Source organism: Ursus maritimus, unplaced genomic scaffold, assembly GCF_017311325.1.
Source record: "Ursus maritimus isolate PB19 unplaced genomic scaffold, ASM1731132v1 scaffold_4, whole genome shotgun sequence".
Lineage (NCBI taxonomy): Eukaryota > Metazoa > Chordata > Mammalia > Carnivora > Ursidae > Ursus > Ursus maritimus.
In genome coordinates, this window is record NW_024426552.1 from 75935914 (window position 1) to 75960864 (window position 24951).

The 24951-nt window shown below is 47.7% G+C and overlaps 1 protein-coding gene across 15 annotated transcripts in view; it reads right to left on the minus strand.

Annotated features, from left to right (window-relative positions):
- LOC103676028 (LIM domain containing preferred translocation partner in lipoma) overlaps positions 1-24951 on the minus strand; it is a 644793-nt gene that overhangs the window by 580378 nt on the left and 39464 nt on the right. For 14 of the 15 annotated variants that reach the window (XM_040621467.1, XM_040621465.1, XM_040621452.1 and 11 more), the window contains exon 2: positions 15931-16054. The exons of the other annotated variant lie outside the window; for it this stretch is intronic. The gene's annotated coding sequence lies outside the window, so the exon portion shown is untranslated. The remainder of the gene's footprint in view (positions 1-15930; positions 16055-24951) is intronic. 15 annotated transcript variants of the gene reach the window in all.

Here is a 24951-nt window from a genome sequence, read left to right on the forward strand (position 1 = left end):
GTAGGGCTCCGTGCTCAGCGTGGAGTCGGCTTCAGGATTCTCTCCCTCTCCCTCTGCCCCTCCCCAACCCCTCTCTCTAAAAATAAATAAATAAATCATTAAAAAAAAAAAAAGGCACAACAAACTCTAGGATCTTGCCAGCTTTAGAACTTTCCAGCTTTATGAACTCACTGACTAGGCCATACCAGGAATGATGCCAGGCTTGAAGCCTACAAATTTGGTGGCTTCCCTCTATACCCGCTAAGCCCCCAGTCAGCTCCTGGCCCTGCTATTCCTCCAATTTGTCACAGAATCATTGAAAGGAGATTGCAGGCACCCCAGCCCTCCTGAGAAAACAGCTTCATCATCATCACAGAGGGGAAAGAGATCAATAGTTAGATATTCACACGTTAGCCAAGAAAAAATTCATAGCAAAATCTGAACAACAAATAAAAATAGACCCCCCCAAAATAAATAAATAAATAAATAAATAAATAAATATATATATATATATATATACATATATATATATATAAAAGTTTGGAGACAAATTTCTAACTGTGGGACTGAGTGACCTTTCTGAACCTTAGTTTCCTTGTCTGAAAAAAGCACAGCCAGTGAGCAGCAGAGAGCTGGACAATCTTGACACTTCCAGGTAAGTCCTCATTACAGGTTTTACTTCATTAAGACCCGTTACTATTTTGCTAAGGATTATGCAGTACATTTCCAACAGATGAGTATTCCAAGACAGTGGCTGTTACAACATGCATGCTTTGTCTATGCAGAAGGAACCCACATACCTGAAAAACCACTACTCCCATTTTCATTGTTGTCATTTTAAACATTATTCAACCAACCATGAAATTGATTTGTGTATCTTATCTCATTCAGTCCTCAAACACTCAGATCCGCTCAAAGCTGGGAGGAACCTTAAAAATGACCCGCCTGAACTGTTCCAGCTGACAGGGGGAGAAGCTGGGGCCACAGCAGGGAGGTGGCCACTCCAGGAGCCACACTTAGTGGCAGACAGTCCCAGGCTCCGGTCTAGGGCTTGCTCCCTGGACCCAAGGAGAGCCACTTTGACAGAGGAGAACACCAAAACTCACTGGGCAGAGGGCCTTGCCCTTGGCCACACAATCAGCTTTGGAGCAAAACCAGGACTTCCACAACCAAGTCTCTGAACGCCTGCAGGAATAGCCTGACGGCAAAAAGAAATTAAGTCAGGAAAATGGCCCATAATCAAGATGAGCCCAGCAAAGCAATGAGACCTAGTGGTCTTTAAGAACATTAGAATTCTCAATGCCATTCCACTGACATGAGAAAGGCATCATTCCACACTTGCTGAGGAATGGAGCATGCAGAGACCAACACCAGACCTGTGGACAGTACAATCTCATAAGGCACAGCTCCCCCGCAAGCCCCAAGAAACCGAAGTTTCTCCTTGCAGAGGGAGATGGAAATCGGAACGGCTTCTCCAACAGCAGTAAAGGGCATCAGACTTGCTAGATCTCTGAACTGGAAGGTGAGGCTCTCCACCTTGGCCCGAGGGCAATCTCTCTCACACCTGGCGGCTCCCTCCACACAGGAATGACAGTGGTCTCCTCTCCCAGGGGTGGACTTCTCTCTTATTTTTTTTTCTTCTTTTCCATAAAGAGAACAAGGAGCTTTGCTAAAGAACCACTGTGAAATGACTGAAGTTCCCATGCAAACAAACCATTAGCAGAGTTCAAATGCAATTTAAATTACCAGTTGTTAAAGTGCTCCTCAATTTCGTGGTAAGTTTCCAAGGAGAATTACATGCTATATACTATTTAATTGGTTGTTTTCTATTTTTTAACATCCATTTATCCCCCCCACCCTGATATTTCAGAAGTGTCTATAAAACCTTCCCTTTGAAAAATTACACATTGTTGAACAGATTAAATCTAAAGATTGGAAAGTATCAGAGAAACAGCTGCAGGATTATGCAGCTCAGCAGAAATTGATGGTTCTGACACCACAAAACATGCAGAATTTTAAAATCTTAGGAGTCACCTCAAAATGCCCTCAGCTCTTTCCAGGTGAAGACATTGGGGTCGTGACAGGAAAAGGAGGGCTTGGCTCAAAGTCCCCTGACTGGTCAGTGACAGACTCAGGATGACAGCCACGACTCCTAATCCCCTCCCGGTGCTGCCTCTTCTCACTGCCCCATGTTTGGAGATGATGGGAAATACTCAATGAATTTTATTTTCCCCCTGTAATTGTTTCCACTTTAATTTAAATTCAATTAGCCAACATACAGTACATCATCAGTTTCGTATGTAGTGTTCAACACTTTATCCGTCGTGAAAAACACCCAAGTGCTCATCACGTCACGTGCCCTCCTTAATGCCCGTCACCCAGCTACCCCATCCCGCCCCCACCTCCCCTCCAGCAACCCTGAGTTTGTTTCCACCTGCAGTTTTTCAAAAGGAAACATGAAGTCCTCTTCAAATACACTCCTGACCTCAAAACCAGAGACAGGCAAGGGCGACTCTCTCTCCGAACGGGAGAACAAGAACAGGCTGATGAATGAGTAGTCAAAGGAGCTCAAAATGAGCAGATTCTTGGCAGGAACAGGAAAGACACTCTTGCAGATCAATTAAACAAGTTATGGGACATCCACACTGCCGATTTCCAGTGCTCTATCTGGTCCGGAACCAGGGCCGCTCCCGCAGAGAGAGGATAAAGGGTCCACAAAGCAAAGGCAGGCCTCGTCACGTCTGGAAGGGGAAAGGAATTCTAGAGGCCACTATGAGTACAGGAAGAAGCTGAATGCTTGGATACAGGATTCGTGTACATTATTTAACGTCCCTGAGCTCAAGCTTCCCTGTCTGCAAAACAGCACTAATCCCACCTACCCATCGGGGTCTAAGTCATCCTGCCCTGGGTTCCAATCCCAGCACGCACAGCACAGAGCCCGCACGCAGCACACATTAATGGCCAGCCCCTTGTCTTCCAAGGCTTCCATATTTTCTCAAAGCTTATGATTCCGTGGCTCTAACTTATGTGGACTATAACGGAATCTTATAAGCTGTGTATGTTCCCTAAGTATGCTACATGAAAATTCACTTGTCATTGAAAAAATAAAACATGTGTGCAAACTTACATATCCAAACATTTTCCTTCAAAAGCAAACTTTTGAAATGGCCTTCGGTAAGACCTAAAATACAGAGAACTAACTGATAGTTGTCAGAGGGGAGGGGGTGGGGGGATAAGCAACAATGGGCAAAAGGGAAGAGAAGTATAGTAGAAGTATAGGCTTCCAGTAACGGAACGAATAAGTCAGAATAAAAGGCACAGCATAGGGAACATCGTTAATGGTAGCGTAACTGCGAGGTATGGTGACAGAGGGTAGTTACACTTTAAGATGTTGAAACACTATATTATACACCTGAAACTGATGTAACATTGTGTGTCGACTGTCCTCAAAAAAAAAAAAAAATTAATGAAAAAAATGGCCTTCAAATCCAATTCATGAATCAAACAGGAATAAAAATCCCAATTTAATGTCCAAAGCCTCATTTAAACTTTCCATCAACCCCGTAAGAATAATTTCCCAATCGTCCACTAAAGAAACTAAGGGTCAGAGAGGTCAGGCAACTGCCTAAGGTTTGGGGGCTGACAAATGGTAAAGTCAAGACTTGAACCCAAGTCCTCGAAATCAAGCTCCATGACCCAGGTTTTATTACTTCGCAGTTACAACTCTACTATGGACAGCTATTCTGCTAGAGGCAGAAATAGACCAAAAAACTCTTCCTCTGTTTTTACATGTTAAGGAGCTCTGGGATTAAAAAAAAAAAAAAAGAAAGAAAAAAAACCTTGAACTTTCAAACTAAAAAAAGATTCACATTCAAAGCAGAATTTCTGCTCCCTGACTTCCACCTTGCTCTATGTCCTTAAGTGAAATCAAAAGCTCTGGGCCCCAGCACTAAGCAGACATCTGCTGGGTATGCGGGAAGCAGTCCTGAGAAAGGGCAGCAGTGAGCTGCCGCTATCAGGCCAATTCAACAGAATTCCAGTGGCTGGGCTCATGATCAAACAAACCGCGGGTAACCCTAGAATGAGCTTCTCAATAGCCCCTCTGGCACAACTGTTAGCTGACACGATGTCATGTGCCCTGCACTCGCAGGTGCTCAAAACAGACATTTGCTAGCACCTCCTGTCCTTAATCAGGCGCAGTGTACGGGCCTAGCAGGTGTAGGTGCTGAGTCAGACTGGCCTTGAGCTCTCAAAGAGCTCACAGGCTCACCGGGGACACGCTCAAATACCTAAGACAGAAGGAAAAGTGTGCAAAGCACACGTACACGCACTGTCGTTCTGAGGGTCTGGAACAGCTCTGCAGATGATGACTTCTGAACCGAGCCTGAACACCCAAGAGGATTTCCATGAGTGAGGAGGAAGAAAATAGGCCCAAGGAACACGATGTGCTAAGGGCAGTAAGGAGGAGTTCAGGGTGTTCTCAGGGAAAATGACTAATCTGGTGAGGCCAGTGGCAGAACACATGGAGGGATGCGGTGGGCGACGAGGCTGGAAAGGAATGTTGCGGCCAAGACATGAAGGACCTTGTGTGCCAGGCTAAATCACTTGGATCTTGAGGCTCATGGGTACTACATTTTGGGAAATGATTCAAGAGATAGTTAAATGGTAGAGCTACCCCTTTAAGAACTGGATCCCCTTCCATGGTCGGTTTCTAAGCACAGCGAGCGTGGGGGTGTCTAACGGACAGAGTCCTCCTCCAAAGGGACCCCTTCTCCATGGCCCCATCCACAGAGAAGTCAGAGGAGGAGGTGGCTCTCAGAGGTGCCCCAACCTCCACTGACCTCCTCCTCTAATCTGGAACTCCCGTTCAGGAAAGACCCAGAGAAGAAACCAAGTCTCATGCTCCAAGCAGGATTTCCACTCTGCCTTCAGCGAAATGCCAGCACTACCCAACTTGGTGAATCAGAACACAGGCTGCACACAGGCTCCAGCCTCTTTCCTGTTACCAAGCGGGAGCCAGAGGCCTATCCAGCACACGCTGCATGTGCCCAAAGCTCCCTATCACAGCGCTCCCGTCCAGGCCTGGCCCCATGTGACTGGGCCTTCCAACTAGTCATGAGCCTGTGCTGACGTCACCAGTTAGGTCCTATGGAATCTTTCCCTTAAAGGAGGCTTTGTGGCAGGTCCCATTTGTTAAAGGCACAGGCAAGATGTTTTTCCCTTCCTGCCCTTAAAGGAGCTCCCAGTCTGGAAGGAGAGACAAGACGTAAAGTAGGAGATGGTGCATAATCACAGAAGAGCACAGATAACCGTATACACGCTCACAATGCTGTGACTTCCTGTGATTATGTATACCCATTAGACAGATGAGGGGCCTCAGGCTCAAGCAGACTCAGTGACCTGACAGATGACACATCCAGCCACGTCATGGCCAAGATCTGAAGGAAGATCCCATGCTCACAAGCACCACAGAGTTATACTCCCTCGCCCCACAGCCCACTGTGGCGTGAATTAGCAGAAGAGAGAACAGAGAGATCCTTTCTAGTGTGGGGCAGTGTGGGTGCTGGAGAGTGGACGGTGATCAGAGGTCACCTCAATCGGGAGGTGGTCCCTGTGCAGAAGTACACAGAAGGAACAGAAGTTCTCTGGATGAAGATGGGAGAGGTCACCTCAGGCTAAGGGAACAGCATGAGCTAAAGCACGAAGCTGAGAAAAAGCAGGGTAGGTCTGGAAAACGGCAGGGGACGTGGCTGTCTTAGGGATGAAAGCCAAAGCCTCAAGGAAGCTCAGAGTGGACAGGCGCTGCTGTCTGGCCACGATGAGCTGGGTACCCGGCCGGGAGTTTTTACTCCTCAATGGCAGAATCAGTACATTTACAGTCAGGGACATACAGCGGAATACACTAGGAAAATAATAAATGTTTCAAAACAAAACTGTGGCATGGTTCCAGCCCCACTTGGGATGCTAAGACAACGCACTAACCTTCCAGGATCTGGGCCAGGGTCAGGAATAATGGACCTTTAGTCCTTTCTGATTGATGAGGAGGGAACACTGGACCTTTTAAAGGTAAGAACTTCCATACCTCTTTGGTAGATTCCGACCTTCCTGAGAAGAGTCCCTACAGCTCATTAAGTGAATTCCAGGCCCTGGCTGGAGCCCGAGGACCCAGCCTGGTAAACAGAGCATGGAGAACAGGACCACAGTCCTAGAATCAAAAAACGTACACTTGATTCTTGGATTCTCCACAAATTAACTATGGAACCCTGAGCAAGTCACTTTCTTTTAATGAAGTTAAATTTCTTCATTTGTGAAATGAAAACAATCATACTTATATAGCTAGGTTCTTGTGAGAATTAACAATTAATGTGTGAGATTAAATATAAGGATATGTGTTTCTACATGTAGCCTGACATGTTGAGAACAGGTACTCCCCCTAAAACCACCGTGATGACAGGGGTGGTATAAAAACAGCACAATCCTCCTGGTGAAGTATCTAAATCTGGAGTTGTCAACAATTTTCCCCCTGTTGAAAATTGATCTGTATTCCCCAGGCAAGTCATTACATCTTTTTGTGCCAAATTGTTTTCATCTTTTAAATGACCCAGTAATCCCACTTTGGGCAATATACATAAGGGAATAATCCAAAAGGAAAAAAGAAGGCAATTTGTTCAGAGATGTTATTCATAGTGCTATTTCTAGCTCTTTACATATCCCTCTATTATAGCACTTATCTCACTGTGCTGTAATTATCCACTCCCCTTCCATACGCCTCCAAATTATCTTTGAATCAATCCCCAGCACCTAGCACAATGCCTGGCATACAGTAAGAACTCAATAAATGTTTGTTGACTAAATGAATGGGTAATATGAAAGGAATTTTAAAAGAAACTCAAATGAGCAAAAACAAAACACTGTTTTCAAGAGATCATGTTCAAGAGTTTTTATAAGAAAAAAAAAAAAGATAATACAGACTGCAAACCATTTGAAGAAATGTGTAAAGAAGCGCCAGGAGTGAATTTCAGAGGTTATTCAGATTATGATCTCTGAGCATCTCCAGGCTCAGGCCCAGTGAGGTATAAGAATGCCATGAGACACCCAGGGGCATGAGGTCCCATGTGAGGCCACTTTGGCCTGATGGTCAGAGAGCACAAGGCTCGGCCAGGAATCTTAGATTCCCAGCCTGATTCAAACACAACCTCACATTGACAAAACCGTCTAACTTCTTTTTTTTTTTTTAAGATTGTATTTATTATTTGTTTTGAGAGAGAGAGAACACATATGCAGGGGTGAGAGGGGAGAGGAAGAGGAGTAGGAAAAGGGAGAGAGAATGTGAAGCCGACTCCACACTAAGCGTGGAGCCCAACGTGGGGCTCGATCCCACAACTACGACATCATGACCTGAGCCAAAACCAAACGTTGGACACCAACCAACTGAGCCACCCAGGTGCCCCTAAATCATCTAACTTCTACGAGGCCAGTTCCTCCATGCCACTGAAAAACGGAGGACTTACAGGTAAGTCCAGCCCATTAAAAGGAATTACAAAGGGAGAGGCCAGGGCCAGCAAGTGTGAAATCAAGTATCAATGAAAGAGGAGGTCTAGGAGGTGCCCTTGGACCAGGGTCCTCAAGCCAAGGTGGGGCCTTGAAACCCCAGCTCTACTGAGCTCCCCCTGAGACTTCCAGACCCATCTTATAGGGTGGTTGAAGGCTCTTCACCAAGGAATCTATAGGAGGCAGGAATCCCTGCAAGAGCAGAAGACACAGCAAGGAAAAACAATATGTTAAATATGGCCCACAAAGTCAACATCACTCTGAATGTTCCGTAGGCTTGGTGGGAAAGAATGCTTAATACAAATACCCAGAGAGAGCAAAGGAAGCGGCATGTTCTGTAGGGCTTATTTTGGGGCCTTCCAACAACTCTCAGCCAAGAAGTCAGAGGCAGGAAGCCACTGCCCTCTGTTCCCTGGCCAGAAGTTCAAGGTTAGAAACCAAAGCGGGGAGCACACAGACTCCTTAGTCTGAATCGGCTGCAAGTCTGTGCACCCATCACTGCATTTTCACCTCCATCAGGGTCTCCCAGATTCCTGCCCATTGACCCTGACACTCCTCTGAAGGACACTGCACTTGATATCCTGTAGCCCATCCCTCTAAAACATGTCGCGAACCAAGTTGCTCCTCTCTGGCCCGACTTCTACCGCCCTAATCAACGTTACCACCACCTCTCATCTGATTCCAGCAAGCGTCTCCTCCTAACTTCCTTGCTTCTACCCTTCCCCCACTTCTTGCAATCCATTCCCCCAACAGCAGGCAGAATGCTGCTTGTCAACTACTCAGATGCTTCCCATCACCCCTAAACTCAGGTCACGCCCCTTCTCTAGCTTACTTACGCCCAACAGCCCTTACCCTGCCCTCCTTGGGTGATTCTCCCTCTGAGGCCCATTAGGTCCTAGCACTCTGGGCTCCTTCTGTTCCTCAAGCACGGACTCATTCCCACTCCACGGCCTGGGCATTGACAGTGCCCTCTGCATGCTTCTCCCCTCTGACTTGTGCATGGCTGGCTCCTTATCATTCAGATCGCAGCTTCGACATCACCTCCCAGATCCCTTCCTACATACACTCACTGCCTGAGCGCCCTGTGTGAATCCTCCTAAGTGTTACTTATCATTCCCTCCTATTTACATGTTCATTTATTATTTGCCTCCTCCACACACCCCTACTGGAATGTAAGCTCCAAAGAATCATTGTTCTGTGTATCTTTTTCTTCACTCCAAACCCCGTGCTGGCTCAGTGCCCAGAACAGTATGAAGCACATAAGTGGGAATCCAATAAACATTTAATAAAATTAGATGAATACATGCCACCAATGAGAGAAACCGTACAGATCACTAAGCTAACTCTGGGCCTTGGAGTCAGATGTGGATCCCTAATGCTTGCAACTCAGGGGCTGTAGGAGTTTAGGCAAGTTTTCCCATTTCTCTAGACCTGACTTTTCTCAGGTAAAATGGGGATAACAGCACCTGTGGAGCGCTGGGAGGACAGAAGGAGATCGATCATGCAGAACGCCTCATGTGGGCTCGGCACAGACGGAATGTTCCCTGTTGTGGACAACCAGCCCATCCTCCAGCGGGGAAAAACTGAGGCTCAGAAAGAAGCATCATCACCAAGGTAAACACTGAGTTAGCAACAGAGCCAGGTCAGAAAATCACATGTGCAGTCTCTGTGCACTGCTCTGCAGCCCAGCTCTTCCCCAGACACAGTAACAACACAAAGACCTGATAGCATGTCATTGATTTATGTATTCTGTCTTGTTCCAGAAGGGATCTGAAGTACCGAACAAAGACGCACACCATTTGTGATTTTTTTCCAGTGGGAAAACTGGGGAGAGAGACCAAAAAATGAGGTGAAGGAAAGGGACAAGGATTACAAACAAGAAGAGCCAAACATCTCCTCCCATTGGCCAGAGGAAGGCTTCACATGTGGCTCGAAGATGGAGGGAAAAACCCATGTGCGGGCCTTTGGAACACTGGGTTACTGAAATGTCACAGCAAGGTGTGAGGAGGTATTCAGTTAAGAATCACCCTAGTTTGTCACACTCTTGCCAACTAAAATCAAATATCTGCTCACCCCAGATCGCATGCACTCTGACGTCACACTACCTGGGTTCAAATCCCAGCTCCACGACTGACTTCGTGACTCTGGGCCACTTAACCCCTCAAAGTCTCAGGTTCTTCCTCTCCAAAACGGACGTAAACAATAGTACTTAAGCGGATCGACAAACTGTGGTGTGTATGTATGTGATGCGGGCCCACGCCACGACAGGGATGAAGCTTGCAGACATTACGCAAAGTCGGATGGGGCAGTCACCAGATACAGTACGATTCCGCTGAGAGGACTCACGGACACAGTCAAGGGCTCGGGGAAGGGGAATGGGGAGTTAGTGTTTAACGGCTACAGAGTTTCAGTTTTGCAGAATGAAAGGAGCTCTGGAGATGGGTTGCAGGATAGGTGACTGCGTTCAGCACTACTGAGCTGTACGCTTAAAAATGTGTAGATGGTAAACGTTATGTGTATTTTACCAAAATTTAAAATAAAGTTAAAAAAAATAGCACCTACTGACAGGTAGCGGAAGTAGTGACTCAGTGATTTAGGTCAAGTGCTTAGCCCAGTGCCTGGCACCCAGAAAGCACTCAATTCCTGTCAGTTCTCCTTCTTCACAGTACCAGCATGCACACTCTGACCTCTGAGTGTCCCTGTCTGTCACCACCACAGCTGGGAAACATCCCAAGCCTTCCTGCTTCAAATCCTCCCATCCGGTGAGCAGGGCTTACGAGTAGTCCAACCGGAGTCACGCAGCAGGAGGCACGCTGGGTGCGGGTGATCCCGGGCAAGAACCTGCTTCCCTGATGCTTCAGAGCAGTGGAGAAGAGCTGGTGGCCCTCCCTAAGCCCTGCACAGACAGAAGTCTCGGAGGACTTTCCTGCACTATTCTGATCTGTCGCCTAACGCCACTGGCATGAAAGTGCTTCCCCAAGCCACATCTCCACTGCCTTCCCTGAACTGGAGGAAAGGGCCCCAGGTTCATCAGAAACCAAACTGACTACAAAGAACTACTCATGGTCATGTAATATCTGGTAGACTGTAAGAAAGGGTGCTGCTGCCCTCTCAGTCGCTCTCGAAAGTTGCCATGGTATCAAGAAGGCAAAGAAGTATGCGTGTGTTTATTAGTGTGTATCTGTGTGTGTGTCTGTGTGTGTGTCTACGTGTGTCTCTGTGTCTGTGTATGTGTGTGGCTGTGTGTGTCTGTACGTGTGTCTGTGTATGTCTGGGTGTGTTTGTGTGTATGTGTTTCTGTGTGTGTGTCTGTGTCTGTGTGTGTGCCTGTGTATAAAATCCATTCAGAGTCGGGTTCACCTTTCAATGGGAATTACACTCCAGAATTCTGGCAGCTTTAAGAACAGTGGTAGAAGCTAAGATGGAAAGCCCTGCTCAGTCTCTTTCAAGGCCCGTGCATAATTTCCACCGCCTGGGAGAAACCGAAATAAGGGCCTCCACTACTCGGTTCTGCAGCTTGGACAAGCTCTCATCCCCTTTCAGGAAACAAAAAGATACAGACAGCAAAGCAGATCAGAAGACAGCAACCAACTCACAGTCAAACAACATCCGCATGACCGGAAGCAGAACAAAGGTAGGTAGAAACCGAAAAAGGAAAAATTTTACAAATAACAAATCCAGGCATCTGAGCCCATGAACATGATAGAAAGAGGTCTGAACTGGGAGAACTAGGTGTTAGCTCTCAGTCTCGCTAGGTGCTAGCTCTCAGATCAGTAAATGCGGGCAGCTCTGACACCCAGAGACCCAAATTCCTCATCTGCAAAATGGGCATGTTCTTCTCCACCTCTGCCTGGGGGCAGCCAAAGCATAGTGGAAGGAGGAACAATCGAGAGCCAAAAGACCTGGGTTCTAATCCCAACTAACCAGCCTTGTATCTACAGGGTGAGTCAGCTGTGCCCCCTGGGCCTCCACTGCCCACCATCCTGCTGCAAACCCAGGCAGACCAACCCAATCATCTCGAAGGCTCCTTCCAGCTCTAACAGTCCATCAACCCTCACAAGGTCCTGCACGCCGGCTATGTATTCCAGACTGCGGGTGCCATGCAAATGCTGCATATACAGCAATCTTTTTTATGCTCTTAAGGCCAACCGTAACTCTGCTTTTCAAGCTAAAACTATCCTTCCCCAAGTGTCCACAAACGTCCTTCTGGCTTCTGGCTTCTGGCTCTAGCCCTAGCAATCAGACAGACGACAACACTCCCAAATTACCTTTCTACCCAACTCTGGCTAGGCCTCAGGTGGGAGAAAATACCTGTCTCATTTTTTTTTTTTTTGCATACAAATAGAATTTTCCCTCAGGCAGAATCCGTCTCTAAATCCCACTGTGAGAAGAGCTCCCCTGGGAAAGTAGCTGTCCACACCCCACATTAAAGTGGCCAGCGCTCCCAGCAACATGTCCCATCGCCATGCAAGCCTTCAGGGCTGCAAGCCCCAGGTCTGCAAGCAGAAACGCCATTCGCTCTATCAATAACGATGTACTCACGCGAGTCAGGCCCCACAGGCAGCTGGCCCTCCGCTGGCCCTCACTCCCTCTCACACACCCTGAGTCTCACTGCAAAGAGGTGGTCCCAAGGCCCGAGGGGAACAGCACTGACACATTCTCTCCTCAGCTTCCAGAACAAGGGGCAAAGGAAAACGAGGGGACGGGGGGTGGATGAGGGCGACTTTGTTTCTGGAAACAAGAATTCAAATCCTGCTTCTTCTAAACCCTGAGTCACCTCCTTCTCTTCCAATAGATCAGTGTGGTGGGTAAACATTTCCATATATGGAGAAGCAGGCTAGAGGATGTCAGAAAAATCACCCTTCTCTCCTCTGGCACTTAAAGAACATGCCCCCACTTATGACACAATTCCTTACTCGGAGTAAATGATTAACCCCAAAAGAAGCAGAGTCTCCACTGCTCCACAGGCTGTCCTGCTACAGGAAAAAGGCTCCCCAGCCCAAACAAGGAAGTGACGGGTCTGAAAGGCTTTAAGCTCACCTGAGGAATGGGGCCATCTAGAATACAACGACATTTATGGAGTCAATCTATTAATTCAGAGGAGGGGGGTGGTATCTGGGGGAGATGCACCTTAAGGGGTCACCAAGAAGCCAGTCCACAGTTCTTCTGATGGCAGATGAGCCCTAAAACAATCCCCACCCTCGGCCCCAATTCCCTGACTCCCTTGGGTGAAGAATCCTCCTGGGAACTTAGTTTTACATGAGTTATTCATAGGACAGACACCAGGCAGGAAAACGCAGAATAAAACCAGACTTTCAGGAGAACGCTGCTGGCGGGGGGAGGGGGAGTAGTTTGAATGCCCAATTTAATTTGTAAGATGACTTCTGATCAGAAGGTCCCGAGAAGTGTTTGATAACTGGTATGATAAACTGGACCAGTAAAGTCAGTCAGGAATGGACCTCGTCTAAAATGACTCCGGATGGAATTAGCAGAAGACAAAGGGGAGAGATGGGATGCTGGGGAAAATGGCGGTGTAGGGCAGGAGGGGTCAGCCCGGAAGCCACACCTCGGCTTCCCAGCGGTTCTATTTTTTACAGTGATCTTGTTCTACTGTTGGCTGCAAAGGCTTTCTCTAGGTCATGTGAGCCATTTTTCAGAATCCCTGCCCACCTCCTGGTCTGCACCATGAGGCTGCTAGTTCTCATCCCCAGGGAATCTTCCACCAGTAAACAGCTCCTCAGGGAGCCAGGGCACCCAAGCCCTAAGCCCAGGTCTGCCACCCCTTAAGATTTTGGAAAAATCAGTTCTCCTCTTGCAGCTCATATTCTATCATCTACAACCTGGGTAGATAACCCGAAACTGTCCAACTACGTGCTCGAAAAGCAGCTTCTACTTGGTCCATCCAAACAGTCATGAGACATTTATCCTGATTACTTGCTTTATATTTTTGCAAGCATGCCATAAATACCCACAAAGCAGCAGGCATTTCTTATTTGTGGCATGTTTAAGAAACGCACACAAATGTGAGGAGCCATTAAATGAGGTAGGGCACCAGGGTCAGAGAAACTTCCACCACATGCCAGAACCAGAACTCAGAACAGAGCTCCTGCCATTGCAGTACTCCCAAGCGAGCCCAGGGGCAGGTCTGAAGAAGGTAAAGGGATGGTCCTCTTTCGTAACTGAGAAGACGCCACGTGGAGCCATGTGACTTGGTAGTTCCGTAGAAAGACTATCATCCTGTCAGGAGCTCGGAGTCCCTTCCAATACTCCAACAGGAACATACCAGCAGAGGGCAAAGACATTCCATGGAGAACAGCTGCCCACGGATGGCCTGGAAACTCTGAAAACCAAGGGGTAAGCAGACTACAGGGACAGGTGTGAAAAACCAACTACCCTCCATTTTGCAAAATTGCATTTGGAGATCAGTTTCCATATCCAAAACAGGGCCCTGCATTCCCTGATGTATGTGTGCCTCTCTTCCCCTTGACCACTGAAAGCCACTGGCTCTGGGATCTTGACAGGAGAGAGGACCATAAATGCCACTAAGCCTGACATGCCCCCTGGTCATAAATCCCCCACGGTGGCCCTGAGGTCTCCAGTGAGGTGGTGATCATTATCTCCTGCAACTGCAAATTCCATCTTTCCAACAGAAAGTTCTCCCTTATATGGACACAAAATCTGGCTCCGGGCTTTCCCCCTCCTGTTCCTCCTCCCGCCCTTTCCAACCATACAAACAACCTGTGTCTGTTCCACTGCCTTGGAATTTTTGTAGGTGAATATGGAGACAGAAATGAAGTGCCCCAAGAGCTCAACCCCGGGGCACTCTAGCCGTTTTCCGGCCATACAGCACTGCTAACTCCCAAAGCATCTGTTGCCAACTTGAAATCCATCCTTTTTGGGTTTCCCCAGGAAGTGTTACTGCGAAGCAGCCCTTCCCGACCTGCAATTCTGCACGTGGACCGCCGGCCTTGCAGACTCACAAACGCACCCTATTTCTCAGTTGCTGAGAAATGGGGAGAGAGAGACCTTGGAGACCCGTTCTTCGGCCCACCTCTACCCTCCTCCCCCATGGCGCATTCCCACCCTTTGTGGACGAAGCTCAAGGATCCAGATCCCATTCCCAGCTCCCCGTTCCTGCTCCCCTATCCTGCCAGGCCTAAAACTGTCTCCAGGAGACAAGGCTGTTTCGAGGAACATTAAGAGAGAGCTCTGCAGGAAAAGGGGGCCTTCCAGCTCAAGTGCTTTCAGAATCACAGAGCAGCCTGCAGGCCAGACGGTGGGGCCGACTTGCTGCTCACAGGGCTGCGAGATTGTGATCCCCGACCACTCCAGCACCATTCTGGACCTCATGGTCTTTACCAAACAGGGGACCAAAATGTTCTGCTCTGCCATGGTTCTGATGGCACTATTTGGATTAGAGGTAGATGCAGCCGGATGCCTCCCGTAAGCAGCTTACAAAGGCCTTCCCAGACAGTCTCATCTAATCCCTACTGGCAGCTCCACTGCGAGCCTTATGCCCAAGTTCGTGGCAGCAAAGAGGAGGCTCAGAGAGCCTAAGTATATTCCCAAGGTCACACCCACAGTAAGTAAGAAAAGGAACACTGGTTTGGAAGTTAGACTACTTGAGATTCCAGTTCCAACGCCGCCACGTGCTAATAACTGTGTGACCTCTGGCCAACTGTTTAACTTTCCTAAACTTCAGTTTCTACACCTGAAAATTAGAGATTAAAATGGCCCTCCTGCCTCCACGCAGAGCAGTTATGAGGATCAAATGAGATAATGAGAGTTAAAACCCTCTGGAAAACGGAAAGGCGGTCCAAAAGTGTAAGGGATTATTGTGTGATTACTTGTAAATGACTGTGCATTCCATTACAAGTACAAAAAAGCAGTGAGGTCATTCTCAAGACAAAGAAACATGAAGGCTCTGGGAATGAAAGGGAAATGATTTGATGTCCTCCAGGGTTCTGCCTTCTCTACGCTTCTCGCTGGCTGGCAGGTGAAACTCGACATCCACTGTCAGATTCCCAGCGCTCCCTTTTCAGATACAAGTGAATGCCAGCCCAAGGAGAGGTAACAGAGAGGGGTGTACGGAAGACCCCCTGAGAGTCTCAGTTCCGGAAACGTGACCTGTGATGTTCTCCTTGGAGAAGTTGTTAGAAACACAGGCTCCAGTCTCTCTGCAATAAGCCCGTGGGGAAATGAGCGTACAGTAACGAGCTATTTACCAGAGAGCACTAAGGAAGTTCCCAAGCATGAATTAATCAAGGGCACAGGATATTTCAAGTTGCAGATAACAAAAAGACAGAAATCAGCAACCCATTAAACCTCCCAGAACAGCTCTGGGAGGTTCAACCTGGAATTCACACGTCCCAGGCCACAGAGAGAGGTCCATTTGCATACCAGAGGTCAGCTGCAGATCACCTGGGAGCAGAGGGTACCCAAGAAGCTCTGAGAGTGCAGTTCACTGGGCCGGCTTCCTTCAGGCCTCTCCCAACACGCTGGTCATCAGGATTCACTTCAATTTCTGCAAAGATCCAAGTCATCAGTGTCATTTAAGGAGGGGCCAGATCTTCCCCCCAGAAATCCATTCCCAAGGCTGATGAGCACACAGCTCAGTGATGATTGTTTTCTGGTTTGCATTTTATCATCTGCTTCCTTGTGCTTAACATCGGAGAAAGGCACTAAATTAATTTATCACAGCGATATGTGAGCACCTATTAAGAGTGTGTCCCCGAATCCCCAGGGAGGATACAGCAAAGGGCTCTGAGATGCAGACACGACTGCAACATGGGACAAGAGGTGGCCACTAGTTCAGACTTCAGTAGGGTATCCTCAGTGGGAGGCAGAGACTCCCAGCCTAGGGATTAAAAGAGGGTGGGATGGGGCGGTGACAAAGGACATTTCCGGCAAAAGGAAGGATTTGAGCACAGGCAATGAAGAGCCATGTCCAGTGACCAGCTATGTGTATAGGCCACTAGTGGGAGAGGTGGGCGGATGAGTGAAGACAGAAAGGGGTACTCAGCCAGGTAAATTGAAGCTGAATAATTACTGTAGCCTAAGGTGATTAGATTGATTCTATTTCTGAAAGCAGAGTGTGTTTTTTAAAAAGCAAAACTCTGATCAGGTTTTTTTTTTTTAATGGTCTCTTTCACTCCTCACTGGCAAAGAAGAAGAAGAAAAACAACTATAATTTAATGAGTGCTTACTCTGTGCTGAGCACTGTACGAGGCAGGCTGCATATATCATCCCATTTAATCCCATCAACCGCCCTGTGACCTAGGCAGTCTTACCCATTATACAGATGAGGAAATAAAGGCTGAAAGGAAAAGTACACTATGCAAGTCCCAGAGACAGTAAGTGGAAGAGGCCAGCATTAACTTAATTCCCAAGGCAAACTCAATCCCTTGCAATTCTAGAATGCACTCTCCAATTTCTAACTTCTTTCCTATTGTCCAGACTCTCCCTATCCCATTTCTACGAGATGAAATCATCCACACATAACTATCAGAGATAACAATCATATATATCACAAGCATAACTCTCTACAAAAATAGCCGACCGTATTCCTTATTTGCTTCTGTCTCCCCAGAAAGCCCTTGGAGTCAGGAACCTTGCCTGTGTTCTCAGCGCTGTGCATACAATGAACACTCAAGAGTCACATGCATTCAGTCAGACAGTGTCTTTGAAGGTTGGGCCAGGGGAGTAACACAATACTGGCTGTCATTTCCACTCTATCCTTCACAGAATGGAACTAATCTCAGTGAGGTTCACAAGGTCTGAAGAGGAGACACAGCCAAGTTGAAGGACACAGGTCAAGGATCACGTGCATGGGGAGGCCTGAGGCTTCTGCAGCACTCTGAGGCTGCATGACCCTGAACCTGCAGCCAGGTGCCCGAAGGCCTCAGGAGGAGGTAGACAGAATGCACATTTCCTTGAAAAAGGGAAAAAAAAAACCCAGGACCCCTTACAAGTGTGACCGGTGCTAAGCCACTCTGTCTCTCAGCTTTGGTGAACAGACACACTGGGCTAGCACAGTGGTTTTCAAACATTTTGTTTCGCAGCAGCAGAGACTTTCCTTTAAACAAAACGCTTTGCAGATGCTTACTTGTAAAGTAGGTAACACCAGAGCTGCTCAGGCTGGGCTCCAGAGCTCCCCTTCCCCCAGCTCTTCCCCCCACTTGCCACCTCCCCCACCCAGCACCCCAACCCCAACTCCACTCCTAGAGTTCTGCAATACTGTGTTACTCAGGAAAGCACAGCTTGAAAACAGCAGCCTTCTGAGCTCTTCGTAGTACCTCCCAGTTCTGACGGTAGTAACCTCCAAGGTGAGCTATATCTCCTTAACTAAGCAGCTCTGTGTTTACATCAGCAAGACAGCGAATATACGATGTCGTACTAAGCCTCAGTTTTCCCATCTGTAAAATGGGAAATAACATTGTTATCTACCGAATAGGGCTCTTATTAGAACTACCTAATGTGCATAAGTTGTTTAGTAAAATGTGACGATAAATACTGTGTTATGATCGCCTCATCTATAAATTGATCTAAGTTCACAGATGTAAAAGAGGTAGTGCTGTGTCCAAAGCAAAGAAGACACTCAGGAAGTGACCAGGGCTCAATGCTCTCATGGGCATTTTCAACCTGAACAAACAATATGACAGCAATAAAGAGCTAGAGGGAGGAAAACATTTGTGTTCCAAATTCCCCACAGCTCATCTGTGAAAAACCTTACAGCTTGTTTCAGGAACCTTTGAAACCCAAGGCCATTTTAGGCTTCCAAGAAAGTCAACCAAGACAGTCAAGGGTGAAGAAAGCAAGCTTGAGAAAACCACTGACCCAGGTCATTGGCACAGAAGGAAGTGTCAGACTGGGCGTCCCAGCTTCTGCCTTCGAAACCAACCAGCCAAGTGGCTTCAAAAATCTCATCTATCTCTGAATCTCAATTTCCTTATCTATAAAATAGCGATGAGAACAATCTTGCTTTCTACCTCCCCTTAATTTGTATAGAACCAAGGAGTTAATGGGTACGAAACTCTTGAAAAGTTCTCACCTCTATACCTATACTATCATTTTTATTATAACCTCAAGTAGAAAGTTGAACCACTGCAAAAAATAAATGTGCCTAAAACTTGGAAATCAACTCATCTTAAGGCCCCTGCTCCAACTGCGCGATCCCCAAGTTTTGCCCCAGGCTCCCTGCCCATCCTGAAGGCGCTGCCAGCTTAACCTCCATGTCATCCTGGCCTTCCCAGCTAACCCAACCAGTAATCTGAACTGCACAAAAAATAAGGCCAACATTCAGGATCTCCAGGATGGGCCCCCAATCCATCTCTCTAGCCACATCTCCCATTATACTGCTACATGAATCCCTGGTTCCAGGAAAGAATGTACCCCCAATTCCTCCCAACCCTAAGATTTGGCCATATCTCCATACTAGTGCTATGCCTCCAAATCCGATTGCAAAATCTCTTTACTATGCAATGGGGAAGTGGATCCCCAAGTCTTCACACCCCATCCTTTCTCTACAGATGGTCCCACGCATTTCCAGTCCATAAACATCCACATCAGAAGAAGAGATACTTCTGTATTTCTTTGTAGTCAATAAATCTTTTCTCATGCCCCATCTTTTTAAAAGCTCAATGTCAGATATGACCATGACACCTGTTTAACAAATGAGGAAGCTGAGGGTCCGTAATATAGTTAAGGAGCTGAGCCCATAGCCAAGTTCAGAGCCTGTGTCACTACACACTCTCCCCCAGCAGCAGGGTACCATCAAAGCCCTGCTATAAAGGTGCTGGGCTGGCCTGTGGCTAGCTTGCTGTGTGGCGCTGGGTAAATCACTTTCCTTCCCTGGACCATAAAATGAGGGCCCCGGAACCATCCCACACATCCACACCCCGTGTCTCTCCTCCTGAAGGGGTTCAGAATGAAACACTGGAGAGGCGCTCACAAAGCCGCCTCTCACACACGTGTTTGGACAGTCCGCTCCCGAGCTCTCCCTCCCAAGCCCCGAAGCCCACCCCGAAAGGAGGACGAAGGACTGACCAGAATGTCAGAGGGCCCCCAGCACCCTACAGGACATCCCCGGGCACACCACGTGACAGCGTCACCACCCGGACCAGCAAGCGGCTCCCCAAGAGCAGCAGCAGTCATGGTCACGGCGCAGGAAACTTGTCAGCAAACTGCGGGTGTGACTGGCGATGTCTAATCAGCTCGAGAGGCCAGAGCATGAATGCGGACTCGCAGTCTGCGCGTCACATGCCTCGCGGCCTGTGGGCACATGGAAGACTCCCTCTCTCCTTCCAGATGCTTAAGACATCAGCTCCCCTCTGCCGTGTAGGCAATGCGACTACTGCCTGAGCTCCACCCTCTCGTTTGATGTGGAGACAGGATGCGTGGAGCAGGCCGCCGGGTACTCTCCAAAAGTCCAAATGCTGCCTGCCGGGCTCTCCCAGGACCACAGGATCCTGTATCTGGCAGAATTCAGGTACCAACTAGTCCAACTCCTGTAAACGACTTGCGCGGGGCATTCATTCATTCAGAAGGCATCACAGATATCTACTTGAGACACCGTGGTACGACGAGGCCAGTTTCTGCTCACAGACTTTGCACTAATATCTCAAGCGGCTTCCCAATGGCAAGAGAGTAAGTCGAAGTGCTTTATGCAATACCTCAAATTTCTCAGGAACTGGGACTCAACCTTCTATTCTCACCATGAACTGACTCCCTCCCACTGCCACTCAGCACACATCCTTCGCTTTACTCGGACTGAACTCTTAGCTTGCATTGTTCCCTTGGCTTGACCTACTACCCTTCCCAGCCCAAGATCAAATATAGATATCCCAGATAGCCTTCAAGGCCTGCTGGTCATTCCCCACAGGAAGGGGATTGCCCTTTGAAGAAAGGCAGCTATTTGCACAGTGCCTTATACCTTCCAGGACATCCAGCATCTCTGGCCCTGCCCTACTGAATGACAATCGTGCTCTCGCCTCCAGCACTGAGACAACAAAAACACTCCACCACATCCACACAGATCCCTCAGAGCGATGTTACTGCCCCCACCCGAGAACCAGCCACGGTCACCCTACATGAAATCTGCCTCGTTTCTCAGTCTAGTTGGAACCATTTCCCTTTCAATTTGCTCAGCCTGCTGTCCAGCACATCAATGATAACTGTCCTGTATTATTATGTACCTGGCTTAGTCATTCTCTTCCCAGTGAGGGCTCCCAATGGAAGAATCGATGACTTCCCTGCCCACAGTGCCAAATCTACCATAGTGTCAGGCTCATAGTAAGTGTCTAATAAACATCTGTGAACAAGTTATGTAAACAAGACAACTGTCCAGGGCATGACTCCCAAGAGGACATTAAATTGAACAGGAAGATTACAAATCAACTATTTTCATCAAAACGAAGGAGAACCCATTATGATGAGCACTGAATAATGTAGAGAACTGTTGAATCACTATACTGTACACCTGAAACTAGTATAACACTGTATGTTAACTATGCTGGAATTAAAAAAAAGAAAGAAAGAAACACAAGTAAGGAGAACACAACTCAGAAACTGAAACGGGGCAAATGGCCTGCATTTTGGGGCTATCAAGGGTATTCATGTTATATATTTTAGGTAAATAAACAAATGTCAAGTAGAACATTAGACCTAATTATATTGCGGTATTATAACTGATGGTACAGGTTCAGCGTCTGTGGATAATAACGCACGGGCACGTCTAAAGGAGCGTCTAGGTGGCGGGTATACGTTCTCCACAGCCTCACCAGAATTCCGTCCCACCTCTGAAGCACCTTCCCGTACTGCAGAAGCAGACTGCTAGAAACTACGTTTCCCACACTGCCTGGAAGCTAGCGAATTCGCGTCCAGCAATAAGGCGTACTTGCATGCGACCTACAAGGCGGAAGTGAGGCTAAAGCTTCCTGCCTATTTCTACTGGCAAGCACCCTGGCGAGTCAAAACGCCGCTCCACGTGGCAATCCAGTGTCCTAACACCAGCTACGGAGATGCTGAGAAAAGTCTAGAGACCCCAGCAGTGGCTTCCTAACCCTCTCTTCCTCATCCTCGCACCGTGGCTATAGAATAAATTCAGAAACCCAATAGCTGCTAACATAGCCTCGACCTCCCACTGCCCCAGGCTTTCTAACAATTTTGTGAGCATCTCTTCCCCCGAAATTAACCCGTTTCCACTTAAAGGATGTGAAGCATCTGCCCTTCACTCTAAGCCTGAAGACGCAGAAGGCCTGGGGGGTGCGGGTTAGGAGGGTGGACATAGATGATTCATTCCTCTAGTTCTTGATCTGCTCAAGGGCGACCCTAGTCCGTCTGTACCTGGGACCTTCTCCCTGGCCTCTGTGGAAGAAAGGAAAACAGCTCACTCTACCACAATGAGCCTAGCAGACCTAAGGACCAGCAAGAGCAGGGCATAAGCTAATCAGAACTACACAAACTAGTTTCTGGTCAACTTAAACTCTAATTCATATCAAACAAAGAGTGTTTACAGCAGAATTGCTGACTCTTTCCCAAGAATTCTTGGCTTGACCTCTTTGTTTTCCAGAATTGTCACTGAATACTTGAGTACCTCAAAGGCATGCCGGCTACAGACCTAGCCCATCTGCTCTGTGCAGCCCCACAGAGGAGGCCTCCAGAAATGTCTGTTCCTGTCCTTGTTTCCTCATTTGTAAAATAGAGATAGCAAGAGTGCCTTCCTCATCGGTCGGCTTAGAGGATTAGATGAGTCACTATGAGCAAAGCAGCTCGAACAGTGGCTGGCACATGGTGATGCTGGCTAAGTGTCACCCGGTGTGTGAACCGAAGAGCAATAGGAGGACACAGGTATAAGTCCTACTTTACAAATGAGGAAACTGAGACTCGGAGAGATTATATAACTGTCCCAGGTCAGATGGCTAGTAAGCAAGGAGTGGAGGGCAGGACCCAAACCCAGCCCCACGGCCTTCCACCAAGTCTGGAGCTCCTTGCACCTGAGCACCCTGCTTGCTGACAAGCACACTGAATGGAAAAATGTATGCATCTGGAGGAGGAAAATCATCCCCTACATAACAGGGCTGTACCCTGGGAGCTCTCCGGGCATCACAGAATGAGCAGGCCAATGTCATAAGCCCTGCCCTTCAGCACAGTCAGCTCCTGTGGGTAAAATTAGCTCAGCTCTGCTCCAGCGCGGCCTAGAGCCCCGAGGCAAAACCCACCCTGGGCACAGCACGACCTCACCTGACCCTCCCAGCAAGGGTCCCTCATGCACCTCATTAGGGCCTGAGATGACTCATTTTGCTCTTTCCTGTCTCTGGCTGCTGAGGTCACCTCTCTACTATCCAGAAAGACAGCTCCAAAGGAGAAGTAAAGATGAAAATGCAAGCCATCATTCTGTATTCCTTTCCCCCAGGGCGATTCACGAGCAAGGATGGGGTGCCTGTCTGCCATGCCGGCTGTGGACTGGGGGAAGGACGCTCTGCTGAGTTATATAACCAAGCTGAGGACCAAAGAAAGACACTAGCCCAGATGGACTCCTAGGACTGGTCTCCTTTACTCTAGTGATGACAGTATTGACCAGGGGAGGGGCCTATTCTATATTGTTGTGCCCTGTAGAACCAGCACATAGAGGATGACCACCAGGGTTTCCTCTGCACCCTCCCAGCCCAATGCCACCAGACTTGAAGACAGAGCTCAAATGCCACCTCTCCTGGGGCCTGCCCTGCTCCCATCCCCACCTAGCCAGAATCACAACTTCTATAATAACTTATCTCTACCCTTTACTTTTGGCATTTACTCATTCAACAAACGTCTCTTGCACACCTACTTTGGACTTGAAGATACAGAATTAAAAGAAATGAGCTTTGTTCTCAAGGAAACACAACCAACTTTAACAAATAGCTGAAAGGGGTGGAAGTGGAGTTATCAGGGGTCAGAGGTCTATTCCAAGCAGAGATGTCAGAGCGAAATCTTGAAAGGCATATGGGAGCTACCGTGATAACCTTGGGGCAAGGAGCAAGGTCTTCACCAGGGAACAGTGCATGTGAATCTCATGGATATTCATGAGATATTCCAATCTCATGGAATGCAGGATCTGTCTCAGAGTTAGTGAGACGATGATGGAAAGAGGCAGGGGCCAAATTACCAAGAGTCTTCTACTTTAGGCAAAGGATTGTGGATTTATCCAGAATGAAAAAATCATCCAAGCATTTTAAAAAGAGAGATATGGCATGAATGGATTTGTATTTTTGGAAGAACAGAGAATGGGATGGAAGAAGGGCAGAATAATTAAGCCTCTATAGGCTAGAGATGCTAAGGGTACGGACTGAGGCCGGACAGCGAAGGTGGAGGAGGGGCGGGTTGGAGTCTACCACGCTTAACTCCGATAAGATCTGAGGATGACAAGACAGAAAGGTGAGGGGATGGGAGCAGCGTCCAGAATGAGTCCCAGTGTCCAGGCTTGGGTGACTAAAGAGACAGAGGGGGATATCATTTGTTAAGGTGACAATGCTAAGACGGGTTGAGTCTGAGGTAACTTTAACATTTCCAACAGGAGTATCCAAAAGGCACTTACATAGATGGAGCTGAAGCTCAGGAGTAACATACGGAATTAAGCCCTTAGGAGTCGTGAGCACAGAGACAACGAAGACAGAGCTCTGCCATGCCCACATGTAGGAGATGCGAGGAGAACGAGAGCCAGGGAAGCACCCGGGACAAGGGGCCAGAGGGGCAGAGGAAGACTGAAGGCAGCAAGAGGGGTCAACAGTCACAATACCACCAGGGCCCGATCAGAGCAGTGCTGCAAAGAAATGAATTTGGCCCCCACAGACGTGCGTAAGAACAGCTTCTGCCAGACGGAAATGGGCTAAGAAGCCCAAATAAGGTGAGGCAGGGCAGAGAAGGAAAGACGGACAATGGCACGTTGTCAGAGAAGGACACATGGGTGTGTATCTTACTTCCCCTACTAGACAAAAGGCTTCCAGAGCAGTGCTGCCCAACAGAAATATAATGCAAGCCATAAATGTGATTTGTCATTTGCTAGCCTAAGCCATGTTTTTAGAAAGCAAGAAAAAAAACAGAGAAATTAATTTTAATAATACATTTCATTGAACCCCATATAACCAAAATATTACCACTTCGTAAGTAAGGAACACAAAATTTATTAATAAGATATTTGACATCTTCCTTTCTATAAAGCCTTTGAAATCTGATGAATACTTCACACTAACAGCATATCTCAATCCAAACTGGCCACACTTTACATCCACAACGGCCACACGTCATTCCGATTTAACTTTGATGAATCAGGGCTCAGCATGGAAGCTGGCACACTGTACATTTTTTGTAAAAACATATGATGAAAGGAATGGATAGGTGATGGACAGAAGGATGAATGCATGCATGGATGGATGGATGGATAGA